Raw genomic sequence first — 14,526 nt, 5'->3', positions numbered from 1 at the left:
CAGACGCCAACCTACATCCAGTGTGGGTGACAGACGCCAACCTACATCCAGTGGGGTTGACAGACGCCAACCTACATCCAGTGGGGGTGACAGACGCCAACCAGCATGTAGTGGGGTTGACAGACACCAACCTACATCCAGTGGGGTTGACAGACACCAACCTACATCCAGTGGGGTTGACAGACGCCAACCTACATCCAGTGGGGGTGACAGACACCAACCTACATCCAGTGGGGTTGACAGATGCCAACCTACATCCAGTGGGGTTGACAGACACCAACCTACATCCAGTGGGGTTGACAGACGCCAACCTACATCCAGTGGGGGTGACAGACACCAACCTACATCCAGTGGGGTTGACAGACGCCAACCTACATCCAGTGGGGTTGACAGATGCCAACCTACATCCAGTGGGGTTGACAGACGCCAACCTACATCCAGTGGGGTTGACAGACACCAACCTACATCCAGTGGGGTTGACAGACGCCAACCTACATCCAGTGGGGTTGACAGACGCCAACCTACATCCAGTGGGGTTGACAGATGCCAACCTACATCCAGTGGGGTTGACAGACGCCAACCTACATCCAGTGGGGTTGACAGACACCAACCTACATCCAGTGGGGTTGACAGATGCCAACCTACATCCAGTGGGGTTGACAGACACCAACCTACATCCAGTGGGGTTGACAGACGCCAACCTACATCCAGTGGGGTTGACAGACGCCAACCTACATCCAGTTGGGTTGACAGACACCAACCTACATCCAGTGGGGGTGACAGACACCAACCTACATCCAGTGGGGTTGACAGACACCAACCTACATCCAGTGGGGTTGACAGACGAAAACCTACATCCAGTGGGGTTGACAGACGCCAACCTACATCCAGTGGGGTTGACAGACGCCAACCTACATCCAGTGGGGTTGACAGATGCCAACCTACATCCAGTGGGGTTGACAGACGCCAACCTACATCCAGTGGGGTTGACAGACGCCAACCTACATCCAGTGGGGTTGACAGACGCCAACCTACATCCAGTGGGGTTGACAGATGCCAACCTACATCCAGTGGGGTTGACAGACACCAACTACATCCAGTGGGGTTGACAGACGCCAACCTACATCCAGTGGGGTTGACAGATGCCAACCTACATCCAGTGGGGTTGACAGACACCAACCTACATCCAGTGGGGTTGACAGACACCAACCTACATCCAGTGGGGTTGACAGACGCCAACCTACATCCAGTGGGGTTGACAGATGCCAACCTACATCCAGTGGGGTTGACAGACACCAACCTACATCCAGTGGGGTTGACAGACACCAACTTTGTAACCAGCAGTTCGCGCCCCGTAATCGCCGTTAGCGTTCGGTCTTCAGCCACGCGTGTAAAATACCGGAGGGGGACGACAGGTGAAAAATGGAGGAAATTTGAATTTATAGTGAAATCATCCGTGTATGTCGAGAGGTAGGTGGGGAGGGACGACACACCCGTCCACCAATACGCTCGCCCCACTGTAGTCAGGAAGAGGAAGAAGAGGAGGAAGAAGGAGGAAGAAGGAGAAAGGAGGAGGAGGAAGAAGGAGGAAGAAGGAGGAGGAGGAAGAGGAAGGAGTGAGGGGGAATATAACTTGCGTTTTGGGCTGTTCGTTCATTGCAAAAATGGAGGAGGTGAGCCATTTAACACCATGATCCTTGTGAAATAACTTTGTAGTCCTCACTTGTCGCCTTGCTTGGTGTTTATTTCATATTACCTCCTCAGCCATGGCATATTCTCGTGACATATCACTCATTAATTAAATGCTAAATTCGTCTCTAACTCTTAATATAATCAAATGCTATAAGGTTCTGGAAACACGATCTATCTTGAAATATTCATATGTACATATCATCAATTTATATAGAAAAGGATAGACTTGCTGTACAGGACGAGACGTTGCAGAAGAATAGACTGGTTGGAGAGGACGAGACGTTGCAAGAGGATAGAATGGGTAGACGAGACGTCATTGTGAGTTGGCGAAGTTCCTCACCTCCTTGGAGACAGTGACCCAGCCCGGGGGGTCATAGCATTCAACATCCACTAAGACATCCCGGTAAGCTAGTACCTCGATTTGTTACAAAAGGTGTCTTTATACAGTGTGCATGGCTCGCGTCCCACCTTGTGTGGGTAATGAGACAATGATAACATCCCATTCCAACAGGGCAGTTTGTGTGGGGTCGATCCTGGTCGAGCAGTAAGCCACCAGTCATGGTCCCCAGCTGGGAAGAGTCTTAAGGACGTGTTTGACCCCAGCGCCGTTGTAGGAAACGCGATCACGGACCGACCTGACGTGGAGGAGGACGAGGATCCATTGCTTGGCCACAGACACACTCACGTCCACAGACCTGACTGCCTTGGTCCACCTACTGAAAATCCAGCCAAGACCAAGTGTTACACACGCAAGTCAACTTTCATCACTAGAGAACAACAAGTCCCTTGCAAGTGAGAATTACCATGTTTAGTTACTATTAGCATTTGTGTTACGAGGCAGGACACATTATTTCTGATACTATGAGTAGCCTTAGATAACTAAGCAGTTCTGTTAGGATACATGCCACATTATCTCAGATACTGTGAGTAGCCTTGGATGTTTTAACATTAAGTAAACGTCCGCTGACCCATATATAATGATTAGCTAAGTTAATAGTGTCGCAACCAGTTAGATATTACGATTCTACTCTGCGTGCTCACATACATTTCATTGTCATGTTATGTGTAGCCATGTCATTCTATTTAGGTATTAAATGTAAGAAGGTTATTGGCTTGTGCTCAACTCACAGGGAAGTAAGTAGTCAAAATCAAACCATGGCTTATGGGCCCCCATGATAATCTTACTTGATCATCAACAATCAATTTCGTGCATCTCTTTCCTATTTTCTCTACCTCTACATTTGGTAGGAGGAGCGTGGTTGCCGAGTACACTACTCGCCATCTGTAGGCCAGGGAAAGATGGAGACTTGGATAATTGTGTTACCTATTATCTGTGTGTCAAAACCAGCTGCGATGGACAGGGTTTGTGGTGTGAGATGGGAATGTTTAACGGCAGTTGGGGCGTTGCAGCGTATCGGGTATTAACCAGCCAGAGGAACGGTAATTATGTCTAGATCTCTCGAAAAATGAGCTGGACATTTGTAGATGGGTCGCAGGGCTTGAAAGTACATACCCGCGACTCCAGCCAGGTAGGTTGTGGACCAGAACTGAGGTGCAGGTGGCGTGCCAGGAGGATGGGTTAGAATGGTACAATTATAGGCCTGGTATCCCTTCAGTGTGGGCTGGGGACAGGAGAGAGAGCACACAGCTAGTGGTCAGGCATCGTAGCTGCACTGAGGAACCTCGACCAATGGACCAGACAGTAGGGAAGTGTTGGTAGAGTTCAGGCAGTCATGAGGGATCATGAATGAGGGTAGTAGCAGCCTCTAGCATGTAAGGATAGAAAGAAAAAAGGGTTGCAAAGTGGAATGACGATATTTTGATTACAGGGGTCGAATGTAAGAGGATAGAATTGTTGGAGAAAAGACGAGACGTCATTGTGAGTCGGTGAAGTTCCTCACCTCCTTGGAGATAGTGACCCAGCCCGGGGGGTCATAGCATTCAACATCCACTAAGACATCCCGGTAAGCTAGTACCTCGATTTGTTACAAAAGGTGTCTTTATACAGTGTGCATGGCTCGCGTCCCCTTGTGAGGGTAATGAGACAATGATAACTTCCCATTCCAACAGGGCAGTTTGTGTGGGGTCGATCCTGGTCGAGCAGTAAGGCACCAGTCATGGTCCCCAGCTGGGAAGAGTCTTAAGGACGTGTTTGACCCCAGCGCCGTTGTAGGAAACGCGATCACGGACCGACCTGACGTGGAGGAGGACGAGGATCCATTGCTTGGCCACAGACACACTCACCTCCACAGACCTGACTGCCTTGGTCCACTTACTGAAAATCCAGCCAAGACCAAGTGTTACACACGCAAGTCAACTTTCATAGCCTTAGATATCTAAGCAGTTCTGTTAGGATACATGCCACAATATCTCAGATACTGTGAGTAGCCTTAGACATTTCAACATTAAGTAAACGTCCGTGGAGGCATGCATAGTGATTAGCTAAGTTAATAGTGTCGCAACCAGTTAGATATTACGATTCCAGTCACTGTGTGCTCACGTACATTTAACTGTCATGTTATGTGTAGCCATGTCATTCTATTTATGTATTACATATAGAAAGGTTATTGGCTTCTTCTCATCCTACAGGGGAGTGAGTAGTCAAAATTAAACCATGGCTTGTGGGCCCCTATGATAATCTTGCTGTGGACCAGGACTGAGATGCAGCTGGCGCCAGGAGAGAGCACACAGCTAGTGGTCAGGCATCGTAGCTGCACTGAGGAACCTCGACCAATGGACCAGACAGTAGGGAAGTGTTGGTAGAGTTCAGGCAGTCATGAGGGATCATGAATGAGGGTAGTAGCAGCCTCTAGCATGTAAGGATAGAAAGAAAAAAGGGTTGCAAAGTGGAATGATGATATTTTGATTACAGGGGTCGAATGTAAGAGGATAGAATTGTTGGAGAAAAGACGAGACGTCATTGTGAGTCGGTGAAGTTCCTCACCTCCTTGGAGACAGTGACCCAGCCCGGGGGGTCATAGCATTCAACATCCACTAAGACATCCCGGTAAGCTAGTACCTCGATTTGTTACAAAAGGTGTCTTTATACAGTGTGCATGGCTCGCGTCCCCTTGTGAGGGTAATGAGACAATGATAACTTCCCATTCCAACAGGGCAGTTTGTGTGGGGTCGATCCTGGTCGAGCAGTAAGGCACCAGTCATGGTCCCCAGCTGGGAAGAGTCTTAAGGACGTGTTTGACCCCAGCGCCGTTGTAGGAAACGCGATCACGGACCGACCTGACGTGGAGGAGGACGAGGGTCCATTGCTTGGCCACAGACACACTCACGTCCACAGACCTGACTGCCTTGGTCCACCTACTGAAAATACAGCCAAGACCAAGTGTTACACACGCAAGTCAACTTTCATAGCCTTAGATATCTAAGCAGTTCTGTTAGGATACATGCCACAATATCTCAGATACTGTGAGTAGCCTTAGACATTTCAACATTAAGTAAACGTCCGCGGAGCCATGCATAGTGATTAGCTAAGTTAATAGTGTCGCAACCAGTTAGATATTACGATTCCAGTCACTGTGTGCTCACGTACTGTCATGTTATGTGTAGCCATGTCATTCTATTTATGTATTACATATAGAAAGGTTATTGGCTTCTTCTCATCCTACAGGGGAGTGAGTAGTCAAAATTAAACCATGGCTTGTGGGCCCCTATGATAATCTTGCTGTGGATCAGGACTGAGATGCAGCTGGCGCCAGGAGAGAGCACACAGCTAGTGGTCAGGCATCGTAGCTGCACTGAGGAACCTCGACCAATGGACCAGACAGTAGGGAAGTGTTGGTAGAGTTCAGGCAGTCATGAGGGATCATGAATGAGGGTAGTAGCAGCCTCTAGCATGTCAGGATAGAAGAAAAACAGGTGGCAAAGTGGAATGATGATATTTTCATTACAGGGGTCGAATGGAAGAGGATAGAATTGTTGGACAAAAGACGAGACGTCATTGTGAGTGGGTGAAGTTCCTCACCTCCTTGGAGACAGTGACCCAGCCCGGGGGGTCATAGCATTCAACATCCACTAAGACATCCCGGTAAGCTAGTACCTCGATTTGTTACTAAAGGTGTCTTTATACAGTGTGCATGGCTCGCGTCCGACCTTGTGAGGGTAATGAGACAATGATAACTTCCCATTCCAACAGGGTAGTTTGTGTGGGGTCGATCCTGGTCGAGCAGTAAGCCACCAGTCATGGTCCCCAGCTGGGAAGAGTCTTAAGGACGTGTTTGACCCCAGCGCCGTTGTAGGAAACGCGATCACGGACCGACCTGACGTGGAGGACGAGGATCCATTGCTTGGCCACAGACACACTCACGTCCACAGACCTGACTGCCTTGGTCCACCTACTGAAAATCCAGCCAAGACCAAGTGTTACACACGCAAGTCAACTTTAATAGCCTTAGATATCTAAGCAGTTCTGTTAGGATACATGCCACAATATCTCAGATACTGTGAGTAGCCTTAGACATTTCAACATTAAGTAAACGTCCGTGGAGCCATGCATAGTGATTAGCTAAGTTAATAGTGTCGCAACCAGTTAGATATTACGATTCCAGTCACTGTGTGCTCACGTACTGTCATGTTATGTGTAGCCATGTCATTCTATTTATGTATTACATATAGAAAGGTTATTGGCTTCTTCTCATCCTACAGGGGAGTGAGTAGTCAAAATTAAACCATGGCTTGTGGGCCCCTATGATAATCTTGCTGTGGACCAGAACTGAGGTGCAGGTGGCGCCAGGAGAGAGCACACAGCTAGTGGTCAGGCATCGTAGCTGCACTGAGGAACCTCGACCAATGGACCAGACAGTAGGGAAGTGTTGGTAGAGTTCAGGCAGTCATGAGGGATCATGAATGAGGGTAGTAGCAGCCTCTACCATGTCAGGATAGAAGAAAAAAGGGTTGCAATTTGGAATGATGATATTTTCTTTACAGGGGTCGAATGTAAGAGGATAGAATTGTTTTTTTGGACAAATGACGAGACGTCATTGTGAGTCGGTGAAGTTCCTCACCTCCTTGGAGACAGTGACCCAGCCCGGGGGGTCATAGCATTCAACATCCACTAAGACATCCCGGTAAGCTAGTGCCTCGATTTGTTACAAAAGGTGTCTTTATACAGTGTGCATGGCTCGCGTCCCCTTGTGAGGGTAATGAGACAATGATAACTTCCCATTCCAACAGGGCAGTTTGTGTGGGGTCGATCCTGGTCGAGCAGTAAGGCATCAGTCATGGTCCCCAGCTGGGAAGAGTATTAAGGACGTGTTTGACCCCAGCGCCGTTGTAGGAAACGCGATCACGGACCGACCTGACGTGGAGGAGGACGAGGGTCCATTGCTTGGCCACAGACACACTCACGTCCACAGACCTGACTGCCTTGGTCCACCTACTGAAAATCCAGCCAAGACCAAGTGTTACACACGCAAGTCAACTTTCATAGCCTTAGATATCTAAGCAGTTCTGTTAGGATACATGCCACAATATCTCAGATACTGTGGGTAGCCTTAGATGTTTTAACATTAAGTAAACGTACGCGGAGCCATGCATAATGATTAGCTAAGTTAATAGTGTCGCAACCAGTGAGATATTACGATTCCAGTCACTGTGTGCTCACGTACATTTGATTGTCATGTTATGTGTAGCCATGTCATTCTATTTAGGTATTAAATGTAAGAAGGTTATTGGCTTCTTCTCATCCCACAGGGAAGTGAGTAGTCAAAATTAAACCATGGCTTATGGGCCCCCATGGTAATCTTGCTTGATCATCATTAATCAATTTCGTACATCTCTTTATCATTTTCTCTACCTCTACATTTGGTAGGAGGAGCGTGGTTGCCGAATACACTACTCGCCATCTGTAGGCTAGGGAAAGATGGAGACTTGGATAATTGTGTTAGCTATTATCTGTGTGTCAAAACCAGCTGCGATGGACAGGGTTTGTGGTGTGAGATGGGAATGTTTAACGGCAGTTGGGGCGTTGCAGCGTATCGGGTATTAACCAGCCAGAGGAACGGTTATTATGTCTAGATCTCTCGAAAAATGAGCTGGACAATTGTAGATGGGTCGCAGGGCTTGAAAGTACATACCCATGACTCCAGCCAGGTAGGTTGTGGACCAGGACTGAGGTGCAGGTGGCGTGCCAGGAGGATGGGTTAGAATGGTACAATTATAGGCCTGGTATCCCTTCAGTGTGGGCTGGGGACTGGAGAGAGAGCACACAGCTAGTGGTCAGGCATCGTAGCTGCACTGAGGAACCTCGACCAATGGACCAGACAGTAGGGAAGTGTTGGTAGAGTTCAGGCAGTCATGAGGGATCATGAATGAGGGTAGTAGCAGCCTCTACCATGTCAGGATAGAAGAAAAACAGGTGGCAAAGTGGAATGATGATATTTTCATTACAGGGGTCGAATGTAAGAGGATAGAATTGTTGGAGAAAAGACGAGACGTCATTGTGAGTCGGTGAAGTTACTCACCTCCTTGGAGACAGTGACCCAGCCCGGTTGGGTCATAGCATTCAACATCCACTAAGATATCCCGGTAAGCTAGTACCTCGATTTGTTACAAAAGGTGTCTTTATACAGTGTGCATGGCTTGCGTCCCACCTTGTGAGGGTAATGAGACAATGATAACTTCCCATTCCAACAGGGCAGTTTGTGTGGGGTCGATCCTGGTCGAGCAGTAAGCCACCAGTCATGGTCCCCAGCTGGGAAGAGTCTTAAGGACGTGTTTGACCCCAGCGCCGTTGTAGGAAACGCGATCACGGACCGACCTGACGTGGAGGAGGACGAGGGTCCATTGCTTGGCCACAGACACACTCACGTCCACAGACCTGACTGCCTTGGTCCACCTACTGAAAATCCAGCCAAGACCAAGTGTTACACACGCAAGTCAACTTTCATCACCAGAGAACAACAAGTCCCTTGCAAGTGAGAATTACCATGTTTAGTTACTATTAGCATTTGTGTTACGAGGCAGGACACATTATTTCTGATACTATGAGTAGCCTTAGATATCTAAGCAGTTGTGTTAGGATACATGCCACATAATCTCAGATACTGTGAGTAGCCTTAGATATCTTAACATTAAGTAAACGTCCGCGGAGCCATGCATAATGATTAGCTAAGTTAATAGTGTCGCAACCAGTTAGATATTACGATTCCAGTCACTGTGTGCTCACGTACATTTGATTGTCATGTTATGTGTAGCCATGTCATTCTATTTAGGTATTAAATGTAAGAAGGTTATTGGCTTCTCCTCATCCCACAGGGAAGTGAGTAGTCAAAATTAAACCATGGCTTGTGGGCCCCCATGATAATCTTGCTGTGGACCAGAACTGAGGTGCAGGTTGCGTGCCAGGAGGATGGGTTAGAATGGTACAATTATAGGCCTGGTATCCCTTCAGTGTGGGCTGGGGACAGGAGAGAGAGCACACAGCTAGTGGTCAGGCATCGTAGCTGCACTGAGGAACCTCGACCAATGGACCAGACAGTAGGGAAGTGTTGGTAGAGTTCAGGCAGTCATGAGGGATCATGAATGAGGGTAGTAGCAGCCTCTAGCATGTCAGGATAGAAAGAAAAAAGGTGGCAAAGTGGAATGATGATATTTTCTTTACAGGGGTCGAATGTAAGAAGATAGAATTGTTGGACAAAAGACGAGACGTCGGTGAAGTTCCTCACCTCCTTGGAGACAGTGACCCAGCCCGGGGGGGTCATAGCATTCAACATCCACTAAGACATCCCGGTAAGCTAGTACCTCGATTTGTTACAAAAGGTGTCTTTATACAGTGTGCATGGCTCGCGTCCCCTTGTGACAATAACTTCCGATTCCAACAGGGCAGTTTGTGTGGCGTCGATCCTGGTCGAGCAGCAAGCCATTAGTCATGGTCTCAGGTGGGAGGATTCGTAAGGACGTGGTTGACCCAGCGCTGTTGGGTCCATCCTGGTCGAGCAGTAACGCATCAGTTATGGTCCCCAGCTGGGAAGAGTTTTAAGGACGTGTTTGACCCCAGCGCCGTTGTAGGAAACGCGATCACGGACCGACCTGACGTGGAGGACGAGGGTCCATTGCTTGGCCACAGACACACTGTTACACACGCAAGTCAACTTTCATAGCCTTAGATATCTAAGCAGTTCTGTTAGGATACATGCCACAATATCTCAGATACTGTGAGTAGCCTTAGACATTTCAACATTAAGTAAACGTCCGCGGAGCCATGCATAGTGATTAGCTAAGTTAATAGTGTCGCAACCAGTTAGATATTACGATTCCAGTCACTGTGTGCTCACGTACTGTCATGTTATGTGTAGCCATGTCATTCTATTTATGTATTACATATAGAAAGGTTATTGGCTTCTTCTCATCCTACAGGGGAGTGAGTAGTCAAAAATTAAACCATGGCTTGTGGGCCCCATGATAATCTTGCTGTGGACCAGGACTGAGATGCAGCTGGCGCCAGGAGAGAGCACACAGCTAGTGGTCAGGCATCGTAGCTGCACTGAGGAACCTCGACCAATGGACCAGACAGTAGGGAAGTGTTGGTAGAGTTCAGGCAGTCATGAGGGATCATGAATGAGGGTAGTAGCAGCCTCTAGCATGTCAGGATAGAAAGAAAAAAGGTGGCAAAGTGGAATGATGATATTTTCTTTACAGGGGTCGAATGTAAGAAGATAGAATTGTTGGACAAAAGACGAGACGTCGGTGAAGTTCCTCACCTCCTTGGAGACAGTGACCCAGCCCGGGGGGGTCATAGCATTCAACATCCACTAAGACATCCCGGTAAGCTAGTACCTCGATTTGTTACAAAAGGTGTCTTTATACAGTGTGCATGGCTCGCGTCCCCTTGTGACAATAACTTCCGATTCCAACAGGGCAGTTTGTGTGGCGTCGGTCCTGGTCGAGCAGCAAGCCATTAGTCATGGTCTCAGGTGGGAGGATTCGTAAGGACGTGGTTGACCCAGCGCTGTTGGGTCCATCCTGGTCGAGCAGTAACGCATCAGTTATGGTCCCCAGCTGGGAAGAGTTTTAAGGACGTGTTTGACCCCAGCGCCGTTGTAGGAAACGCGATCACGGACCGACATGACGTGGGAGGATCCATTGCTTGGCCACCGACACACTCACGTCCACAGACCTGACTGCCTTGGTCCACCTGCTGAAAATCCAGCCAAGACCAAGAGTTACACACGCAAGTCAACTTTCATCACCAGAGAAGAACAAGTGCCTTGCAACTGGGAATTTTGATGCTGGGCACATTATTTGTGCTACCAGGAGTAGCTTTCGACATCTCAGCAGCTGTACAGAGATGCATGGCCCTGCTATTTCAGATATTGTGAATAGCCTTATATATCTAATATTAGGGCCAACGTTCCGTGGAGACATGCATAATGATTACTTAAGGTAATAGTGTCGCAACCAGTTAGATATGAAAATTTTTCGTCACTGTGCTCATGTATATTTATTTATGTTGTGTACACCCATGTCATTCTATATTGATTTCTATTCCTACAAAGAATTAATTATTGAATGTTTTTTTTCAGTATGTTGATCGATTTGTTTTATTCATGTCTGAATTTATAATTAAACCATGGGTATGTACCATCATTTAACTATGAAATATGTATTTAGTATAACTATCAATAAAAATGAAACTATAGTTTCCTTGTGTGTACAATATATGTTTTTCTCATTTTCTAAACCTTTATACATATATATATATATATATATATATATACACTGAATAACGCTATACAGTATCTTTTGTTATATAAATTGTGTTTTTTTTTATATCATAATCACATTAATCGCGCACAATATTTGCCTTAACATAAAATTCCAAAGCAAGAGAATCATTCTTTATCACAATTTGGCTTAAAAAAAAAAAAAGGACAGGATACATATATTAGGTGACAAGACACAGTTACCCCGAAGTGACATTCTGTGTAATTTACTGCATCGCGGCATCACTCATAGCATATGCAGAAAACACAGTTGCCTATAGTGTTCACACGAGGAAAAATCCACATGACCTGCCTGGCTTGCATGATGGCTTAAAAACTCACGACCAAGCACTCATTGGGGTTCCATCAAAGGGGCAGCCATCCGGCAGAGGCCTCTCCCGCCCTCATACCTCCTCTGGACGACCACCCCTACATCTTCTCAATGACAGGGAGGTGACCTTTCCCAGGTCTAACCTCCTGTCTGACCTGGGCGGGGGGGGGGGGGGGGGGGGGGTTCAAATCCTAACAGGCCGTGGGGGAGGCCTAAGAATCTATCGAACCCCCCCCTGTTCACAACGTGGCCTACCTTTAACATGCACTGTATAGCATGGAAAGGCAGGTCCATAAGACACACCTCTCTCTCCTCTTGCGTTAGGAGAGGGACGCGCACAGTCTGTCAACACATTACCTGTGCCGACAACAATATGAATCTCTAAATTATACTCTTGAAGGAACAAGGTCCACCCGGTTAACCTCTGACTCCCATCCAGGAGAACTTGAGGGATGGGAGTCGGTATACACCACTAGATGGTGAGGTCATCTGTTTCGGCTCCTGACCAGCGGCTAACAGGGTGTCGACCCCTCTCTTCGTCCTCCTGCAAGAAGACAGCACCAGCTCCCACATCAGTGGCAGCTAGCCTGTTTGGAGCCTGCAAAACAGAACTATGAAAAAGTATGTTTCTTAACTGACGAGAGAGAGGCTCTGTCACACTGCTCTTTCCAAATATATCTGACAATCTTTTTTTTCAATAATGAACATCGTATAGTATCCAACCATACCCTGAAAACATGTCATTTCTCTTCTAGATCGGGAGGCACATGAAGGGGTTCAAGCTTGGACCTTCACTGCTGGGAGGAGGAGAGGAACTGCAACTCCTCCTTGCTGGTGGTAGATCCCGTCGAACTTGGGTATGTAAGGGCTACGAGCGAGCTCCTCCGCGACTGACGCGGCTCCAGCAGGTAGTCCAGCTCCTCCCTAAGGATGATGGCTTGTCTTGGACTTACCAGAGAAGGAGCCTGTTCAATAGACTGAACATCTCCCACCTCTACGTCAGAGTTCGTCAGGAAGACCTGTTCTAATAGGCTTTGGCAGACCTCTGGGTGTGTCGACAGCAGGACAGACCTCCCCACCCGTCGCTTCCCTGCCAGGTGCGACAGCTTCTCCTCCTCCTTCCTGTCCACCCCTTCGTCAGGTCTCTAGGGCGGTGCCCTAGCTACATCGTCTTCCTCGTCACACACAGCTCTCGCTCGAAGGTGATTCATGTGAGCTAGAAAATTCTGCTTGGAAGGGAGAGAATCATGATTAAAATATCGTTTAAGCAACAGTTGGTTGGCGGTAACAAAGGCAACATCTCGTCGCCCGTCTCAAAGCTCCTCAATCGAGACCGTCTCTCCTGCCAGCTCTTCATTCGATCCCTGGGTCTCTCGTGAATGGGCCCCTCGAGACAAATCATCAACCTCACCCACCGACTCTTGTTCGGGTTCCAAATCAGCACAGGAGGTATCACACAGCTTCTCCTCGCTAGTTTCACGCACTAGCCCCACTTCACCGACCTCATTCTCAGAGATTATCCTCAATTCCTCCTACTCAACGGAGTCCAGACTAGTGAGGAAGGCATCACACAGCTCCCCTTGCCTCATTCTCAGAGATTGTCCTCAATTCCTCCGACTCAACGGAGTCCAGACTAGTGAGGAAGGCATAACACAGCTCCCCTTGCCTCATTCTCAGAGAATTATTCCTCCTACTCAACGGAGTCCAGACCAGTGAAGAAGGTAGAACACAGCCCCACTTCACTGGCCTCATTCTCAGAGAATGTCCTCAGTTCCTCCACCTCAACAACTATGTCCTCAGGCACCTTGAATGCCACGGACATGGTATCTACCTACTCTGGGAGGTGCGTGGTCTCTGCGGACTCGACCAGTCCCAAAGGCAACATTGGAATCATTTTTCCTTCCGCTAGGTCACTGCCAAACCCAAAGTCCACTCCTGAGACAGGCAACCCCATTCACAATCCCCACAAAAGCAGGGCCCATGAAGAGGTCTGTTTCCACACACACATGGGCTAGTGGGGCTGCCTCAAGCCTCCACAGCCCGTCTAACAAGACTCAATCTTCAGACTCTCTTACCGGCACCAAAGCCATTCAACTTCAGGAACTGCAGCGCACCAGGATCCCGCCACACGGTCTCTCTACTTCGTACTCCACATCTCCTGACATCGCCCTCAAACATGAACCATAGATGGGCTGCCAATCTCGCAGCCTCCTCCACTTTACTGAGGGCAAGGAGAGCCTAAACATTACCAAGTGGCCATATGGTAGAGAAGAGACTCACTGCCCTACTCTTTGTTGAGTTTCTGGATGCCTTCACCCTATCCTAGCACTCCCTCACCTGGTGCCCCACCCTTGCCACAATCATAACACGGCCGAGCTCTCTCTCTCTCTCTCTCTCTCTCTCTCTCTCTCTCTCTCACCCCATATGGCCCTCGGGAACGAGGCAAATTCAGGCGGGGTTACAGTATCATTGCATTAACCTTTGCCATCAAAAAAAAAAACCCTTTTTGAACGTCTCTCCTTACCAAGTGTGCGAGTGAGGGCGCACTGGTCCGCTCGTACCCCCTAGCCTTGTGAAGAGAAATCCCTTCTTTATCAATGACATAATTTAGCAGTTCAGTAGGGTACACTGTTCTTACATTCCAATCCTCACGTAGCATTGACTCTTGAAGTTCCGCAAACTCACGAACTTGGCCGGGGCGTAGCCACTACCTGCAGAAATCGCCCCCTTTCCACCAAGATATTCTACGTACGTCTTGATCAGGACTCTGAACACTTAGTTCTATAC

The 14,526-nt window shown here is 48.1% G+C and overlaps 1 protein-coding gene and 1 long non-coding RNA gene across 3 annotated transcripts in view; one reads left to right on the top strand and one right to left on the bottom strand.

Moving 5' to 3' along the window:
* Positions 1-10,013, top strand: part of LOC139754964 (uncharacterized) — a 53,759-nt gene extending 43,746 nt beyond the window's left edge. The window contains exons 3-12 of the long non-coding RNA XR_011713990.1: positions 1,907-2,095; positions 2,204-2,484; positions 3,522-3,656; positions 3,763-4,699; positions 4,806-5,734; positions 5,843-6,429; positions 7,827-8,232; positions 8,341-8,621; positions 9,310-9,435; positions 9,528-10,013. This is a non-coding gene — a long non-coding RNA (uncharacterized lncRNA). The remainder of the gene's footprint in view (positions 1-1,906; positions 2,096-2,203; positions 2,485-3,521; positions 3,657-3,762; positions 4,700-4,805; positions 5,735-5,842; positions 6,430-7,826; positions 8,233-8,340; positions 8,622-9,309; positions 9,436-9,527) is intronic.
* The window catches only part of LOC139754963 (zwei Ig domain protein zig-8-like), a 688,172-nt gene that overhangs the window by 22,491 nt on the left and 651,155 nt on the right, over positions 1-14,526 (bottom strand). The window contains exons 6-7 of one of the 2 annotated variants that reach the window (XR_011713989.1): positions 12,468-12,965; positions 11,907-12,337 (exon numbers count right to left, since the gene is read on the bottom strand). The exons of the other annotated variant lie outside the window; for it this stretch is intronic. The gene's annotated coding sequence lies outside the window, so the exon portion shown is untranslated. Of the gene's footprint in view, positions 1-11,906; positions 12,338-12,467; positions 12,966-14,526 lie in introns of those variants that run through there. 2 annotated transcript variants of the gene reach the window in all.

The sequence above is a fragment of the Panulirus ornatus genome, chromosome 18 (genome assembly GCF_036320965.1).
Source record: "Panulirus ornatus isolate Po-2019 chromosome 18, ASM3632096v1, whole genome shotgun sequence".
Classification (NCBI taxonomy): domain Eukaryota; kingdom Metazoa; phylum Arthropoda; class Malacostraca; order Decapoda; family Palinuridae; genus Panulirus; species Panulirus ornatus.
The sequence above is the reverse complement of the archived record's forward strand: the minus strand, read 5'-3'. Positions and strand labels throughout refer to the sequence as shown.